Genomic DNA, 7,241 nt, shown 5'->3' on the forward strand with positions numbered 1-7,241 from the left:
ACAGCTCTCGGGTCTACAGAGCCTGAGATGGTATCCTCAAGGGCAGCCTGCACTTTATTTACACTGTCCCCCATTGTCCTTGTATTCTCAGTGGTCATTTGAGGAAAGCAATTAGTGGAATAAATATGGAAGTTTATAGATCAACCTATTCTCTCATTCCCTCATTCACGTATTTATTCACATTACATTCATCCACTCCATCCTTTACTCACACATTCATACATTCCATTTTTTTCACATTCTCTCTGTGTCAATCAGAACGTTGTCAAAAAACAGATGGCACACTCAGTGGGTAACTGAAGATAAATTAGTGAAGACATAATTTTCAGAGGTGGGTAGTGTTAAGGGAACTTACAAGGGATGGCCAGATACCCAAGGACTGATCAGCTGAAATCCATTTCCACTCCAAAAATTTAAAGATCAAGGGAATAGTTTATAAGACAGTGGTTTATAAATGGGGACAAGGACTGCCCACAGGAGTTTATGGCCATGGTTAGGGAACTCAGACAATGCCAAAAGACAACCCAGTAGATAGGAATACATGGGAAAAAACACCCTAAACTCTCTGATCATCCTCCATCTCATGCCAATGTGTCTCGTTTGCAGAAAAGGGGAGCTGCGAGGACGTAATCAAGAAAAATCATTATCCTGGGGCACAGAATGGGAATGACATGGCTCAAGAGGAGCAAATGGGGAATAATGAAGAGAGCCCATCACCATCACCTCCTCAGCTAACTTTGTACCTGCTTGGGGAGACCCAGCCATCAGTCCTACATCAAGATCTTTGACAGGGCACACATTACCTGGTGAACTGAGTGCAGGACCACATCCACTGCCACATTGTCTACTATCTTAGGAAAATCCAAGTCACACCCCACTCCATACTTATGCCAGCATGGTGAGAGTGAACTCAACCTCAGAGGCCACATCAGAGGTGACTCTGGTCTCTCAGCTCAGGGCAAGCAGGTAGGAAGTGCCCCAAGCGACTCCAGGCATTGGCTGAGCTGGCCCAGGTGGGCTGTGGGTGGGTGGTAGAGCCACTGCCTGGGTCCTGAGGATGGGAGGATTCAGTGACAGGTAAAAGCAGGTTCTGGTCATACCTGCTCTTCTAACCAATCAGCCACTCAATCTTGATCCATCCTTGAATGGCTCCCATGTGCTAACACCATCTGCACGTCTGTTAGCTTGGTCTTGGCACTTCAGGCCTGCCCAGATCTGGCTGCTCCTCCAGCCCCATTACAGTGAGCACCCTTCACCCCTGCCTGACTGGTTCCCCTCCTCTCTTTCACAACTCTATGCCTTTGCTTGTGCAGTTTCCCCCACCTAGGCTGCTCTCCTTTGTCAGCTGGTGACCACCACATGCCCTGACAGCTGCCCTGAGGTGCCCCATCCTTGAATCTATTTTCTCCCTAGGGTTGATGCCACAGGCCCCCCCCCCCCCCTCCCGCCATCCCACTGTTAGCACTTGTCCCCCACCCGTTACTGCTCTTTTCCTGCCCTCCCCCCCACCTCCTTCCAGGGCCCAGCTGCTGCTCCATGGTTTGGTCCAGGAAGCCCTCCCCTGTCCTCTCCTGCCCTCCCAGGCAGGTCCATCTCTCCCAGTTCTGGCACATCTCTGACTATGGCATGAGTCTCCTCTCTAGCCAAGCATAGTAACCTGCACATTACGGGTATAAAATAAAATAAAGGCACACATTTTCCTTAGTGTTTGGCCCTGTGCCTAGGCTTGCTAACACAGGTATTGTTCTTGCAGGGAGGATGGCTTGGGTAGAACAAATGGGAAATGGGATGCAAGAGGGAGGGAGCATTCTCTTTTATTGGGCACCTGTGCAGTCACAGCACCATCTGCTTCCACATGTGTGGCCCCTTTCAATCTTCACAACAGCTCTGTGGGGGTGGACATTACCATTAATGGTTTATGAAACCTGAGGAAGCTGAGGCCCAGGGAGGAGAGAAGAGCAGCCCCAGGTCATGCAGCCAGTAAAAAAGAGCCAGAAATACAATGTATAAAAAAAAAAAAAAAAGAGCCAGGATTGAAAACCAGGCTTTCCTGCCTTTCCCTCAGCATCCTCCCACTGCAGAGGTGGCCCCCTTTCTGTTTCCTTCAGACTGGCAGGCTCCCCTTGAGGTGGACTCAGACCTTTGACTCCCACCCATCTTACTCCTCAGAGCAGAGTAGAGGGTACTGGTGGCATCACCCCCGCCCCATGGCACCACCTGCAGCCAGGGGTCTCTTGGTTGGGGCCAGGTATGGCCCTACCCACACAGCTCAATGCCCAGTTTGGACACATAGCCATCTCCACAGTGCATACCGCCGTCGCACACAAACATGTGCAGGTACATGTAAATGCCTGGTACCAACCTTCATACTTATGGGCACAGTGCACCATGCAGTTTACAAAGCACTTTCCCATCGACTCTCACCCAAAATCAGTCACAGAGGACGTCACCTACTGTGTATCAGGGAGCACCCTGGGTGCTTCTCATCCACTATCTAATGTGATGCTCACAGGACCAGGCTGTATGAGCTAATGCTGTTCTCATCTTACAGGCAGGTGATACAAGGCCAGAGAGAAGAGGGGATGTGTCTCAGGTCACACAGGGACCATGTAAGGAAGCTAGAGCAGTTTAACTCTTGTTGCCTACCTCCCAATCAAGGTCTCCTTCCACCAGAGCACACTGACTGCTGACTCATAATCCATAATCAAAATGTGTGTACACAATGCTTATATTTAGACATATACATGTGTGCTTGTGTCTATGCATTTGTGTTGATGTTCATCACACGCCATCTGTGACTAATAACATGCCTTTGCAAAAGAAGAGCGAATCACTTGCTCATTTGGGTTCTCATAGCTCTTCATGGTTCCTCTCGGTGCTGTCATTGTTTCCTTCAATGGACTGGTCGTGTCTTGAGAATGGGACACTCTGGGACCCATGAATACTTTAGTCTCTAATGCATGTTTGTTTAATAAACAAGTAAATGTCTGAGTGAGTTGAGTGAGTGTGACAGATTGGGATGCTGTATGGAGCCTCTGACAAGCCCCAACTGGAGAATCAAAGCACAAGCCTCTAGAGTTTTAAAGCAAAAGTCATGCACTTTGTCAAATAACTACTCTCCTTTTAAGAAACAGCTCCTGGCACCTATTGACTAATTCAGCAAAGTTAAATTACTGGCCCTGGTAGAGTTCAAATACCTAACCATGGGATCTGCAGTGACCATGCAAACTGAGCAGCCCATCCTGGGCTTGGTGCCATCTGATCCACCAAGCCAAAAAGTTGGGCAGACAATAACAGCACTCCATCACCAAAGGACAGTGGTATAAACAAAATCAGTCTGGAGAAGTTCCTAAAAGAACAAAGTGAGTTGCAGGAGGTTCACACTCCCATAGCCCCTACTCCTGCCACACTGCTTGCTCTTTGTCAGCTCAGACCTAAGTGTTTGTGGGTAATTTCCAATAACCAGCTTACTTTAGAAGAAAAAACCCAGGGCCATGATTTGCAGGTGCTGCTGCTTGATAAGGAGGAACTAGGTGGAAGTTGACAGCTCTAGCGTTAATAGCTCCACTCAGGTGTGACCCTGATGGGAAGTAAAGGAAGAAAAATCCTCTTAGAAGGCAAAACTTGGAGCTATGAATCTGGTTGATCTCTTTATCTAGAAAGTGACCTGGCCAGGCACACAATCAATACCAACTAACACTCTGGCCAGATGATCCAAGACAGGGAAGGAATAAGACTGGAGAACTGATAGCAATAACAATAATGGAACAAAATACTTAAGAGAGTACTGAAACTAAGCTAGTTTCAGTAACAAAGACTATAACCATTCTCCTTATTTCCTTCTTTGTTCTGTGTGTGTATGCGTAATTTATTTCCATCCTCTTCATCTTTGTCCCATTGTAGAACATAGTGTATGCTTGGTGGCCCAACGTACAATTTAGTTCATAGCTTGTAGCATATCTAGAAAGGGTTGTAAAGTAACTAGAATAGGAAAGGCTATCACCCAAAATTACTGGACTTGGAGCTAGAGATAGTGATAAGATTTGTGGTAATCTCCTTTTGGATAAGGGGTGAGTGTGGTTATACATGGATTACTAGCATTATGTTGAACCAAGGCATTTTTGAAAGTGTAAGTTTGGGGAAAAGTTTGCTCTCCATTTTGTTCTCACAAATGCTTGATCTCTAGAAGATATTCTCTCTCCCCTCACCCCCCTTTCCTGGATACCCAGCATTCATTCTACCTTGTTTTATTCATTCCACAGGAAATATTACTCTAGGGCTTGCATTTTCAACATGGGAGTGTTGGTGGATAGAGCAGTGGGTAATTACCCCCAGAGGGGTGAAAACCGGCTCTTGGGGAGGCAAAACTAATCAGCTATTATGATAGTTTATGGTCCTCTAAGGCTCAAGCCTACCCTAAAATTTTATTCCTCAAATTTTAATTTCTCCTCTGGGTTTTCTTGGCTATCACATGAGCAGCAATGATGCTGAGGTCACGGAAGATACACAAAACCTATGGAAGGTCAGCGTTACAAAATCTCGGAGAATAGATGGCTGTGACTGGAGGACTTTCAATCCATTGCTCCACTGCAGTCATACAGTGAGAAGTGGCCTATGTGTGCCTTTTGGCTGCCATTGACTGCCTTTGATCCTCAGTGCCTTTATGTTATTTGGGCTTAGAGAATGAAATTAAAATAGTTTCTATTTAATCCTACAAAAGTTATTCATTCCATCATTACTTATGTTAAGTACTGAAAAGAAAAACTGTTAATACCTGAATGAATATCTAGCAGCTAGTTATTTTCTTGTATCAAGTAACACTTAAAAATTAAGTTCACTAAAAATAGTTTTTTTTTAAGATTTTATTTATTTATTCATGAGAGACAGAGAGAGAAGCAGAGGGAGAAGCAGGCTCCCAAGGAGCAGGGAGCCCAATGCGGGACTCGATCCCAGGACCCTGGGATCATGACCTGAGCCGAAGGCAGACGCTTAACCATCTGAGCCACCCAGGCGCCCAAAAATAGTTTTAAATTAATTTAAATTTCCAATTGTTTTACTTTTGCTAGAAAAAATAAGTTGTGAATAACTTTTTTAAAAAAATTATTACATTGTATTATGTTATAAAAATGGCTGAAAAAAATAAAAATAAAAATGGCTAATTTTCAGGGGCACCTGGCTGGCTCAGTTGGAAGAACATGTGACTCTTGATCTCAGGGTCATGAATCCAAACCTCACACTGGGTGTGGAGCCTACTTAAAATAAATGGCTAATTTTCATATGTAATTTGATACATTACAATGTAAGTTACATTATACTATAAATAAATTGCATTTAAAGTTTTCAGCAAATAGGGATGACTGGGCGGCACAGTCAGTTAAGTGTCTGCCTTTGGCTCAGGTCAAGATCTCAGGGTCCTGGGATTGAGCCCCGCATTGGGGTCCCTGCTCAGTGGGGAGCCTGCTTCTCCCTCTGCCTGCCGCTCCTCCTGCTTGTGCTCTCTCTCTCAATCTGACAAAATCTTTAAAAAAACGTTTAAAAAGGGGTGCCTTGGTGGCTCAGTCGGTTAAGCGTCTGCCTTCGGCTCAGGTCATGGTCCCAGGGTCCTGGGATCAAGCCCCGCATCAGGCTCCCTGCTCAGCGGGAAGCCTGCTTCTCTCTCTCCCACTCCCCCTGCTTGTGTTCCCTCTCTGTGTCTCTCTTTGTCAAATAAATAAGTAATATCTTTAAAAAAAATGTTTAAAAAAGTTGTTCAGCAAATAGTTATAAAGTTAAATGTTAATAGCTTTTATGATTTTTAAGCTTTTAACAAACATTTTAATCACTAACCCTGTATTTAATAAAAATATTTTATGTATTAAGCACATATATAGTTATTAAATACATATACAGTATAACTGTGGTATCGAAATTTCATGGGAGGGAGCAATAGCAATTAGGACAAAAATATCTAAAAAGGCTTCTTCAGGAGTGATAATGAAGAATAGGTGGAGAAACTGCTCTAGGAGCTCTTCCATCTCCTAGCCAAGGGGAAGACATACAATATAATCTAGAATTATTTGGAATTTAATATGTACTGAAACAAAGAATGAAAATTGTGGGAATTCATTCATTGCAGTAATGGCCTCCAAACTGACAACTGGCAAAAACATGAACTGGAGTCTATCCCCATTTCCTCTTCCCAGCTCTGGCCACTCCCCACTTGCCTGGAACCAGACTTCATCTCTTCCCCCCTACCCAACATGCCTTCAGTCCTTACATTTGGGAAGGAATGAGCCAACCCATCCTCTCAAATTCCAGGCCTTGCATGAAGGGAGAAGAGGTGGATAGCCCTGCGAGCCCAGTGGTCTGCAGAGGGAAGTGGAAAGGGCAGAGTTCTCCCCATGACTATGATACACCATTATTTCTATCAAGCACTTTTAACTCAATTATTAGAATTATAATCCCCAAGTTCCTTGCCAGGCCCCATCACCTCCCCATTCCACTTTCAGATGGACATTACCTGAGAACCTGAGGGGGACCCTGGACACAGTATCCATCCACTAAAAAGTCCTTCCTAAGCCTAAGCTGTCCTTGACCTTGTCTACCCTTCCAGGTACTACCCAGCCTGAAGAAACCATAGTCTATGAAATCAATGGAAGAACATCTGCTTCCAGTGGAGAACACCTCAACAGCAAAAGCAAGTCTCCATTCATGGCCATAGGCAAGGAGCTGCCTTGCTCTAAATGGGAGTGGTTTTTTTTTTGTTTTTTTAGATTGTTCTTCTATTGCTTAGTCTACAGGAGGGAAGAGGCAGCCATTACTAGGTCCTCCATAAGATTCTGTCCCAGTGATTAGGGGTCTGGTATTGGGGGATTCGATGATGGGGGCTTCCTGGAGAGAAAGGTCGAGGGAAATACTCCCCAAGATAGGGTGAAGATAAATCTCTGATTGACTGAAGGCCCTATGTCTTAATGGCAGTGTAGCCGAGAGAACACCTTCAATCACACAAGTGTACTTTGGCAACTCATTCCAAATGTTCCGCTCTACCCCAACTCCTGACACCATCCCTGGTGATTTCACTGTCCACAGGGATAACCCAACCAACACCCTGGCACCCCAGGCTACTGACTCCTCATTTCCAGAAAATGCCACCTTCTCTCCCCTTTAAGTACCCAATCCTTGGACCTTGTATCACTCAGCGTTCTCTTTGCTCTGTCTTCTTAAATACAATCATCCCACTGTCTGACCATATGACTAGTCCC

Source organism: Callorhinus ursinus, unplaced genomic scaffold (genome assembly GCF_003265705.2).
Source record: "Callorhinus ursinus isolate GAN/ISIS: 27379988/994484 unplaced genomic scaffold, GSC_fseal_2.0 scaffold353, whole genome shotgun sequence".
Taxonomy (NCBI): domain Eukaryota; kingdom Metazoa; phylum Chordata; class Mammalia; order Carnivora; family Otariidae; genus Callorhinus; species Callorhinus ursinus.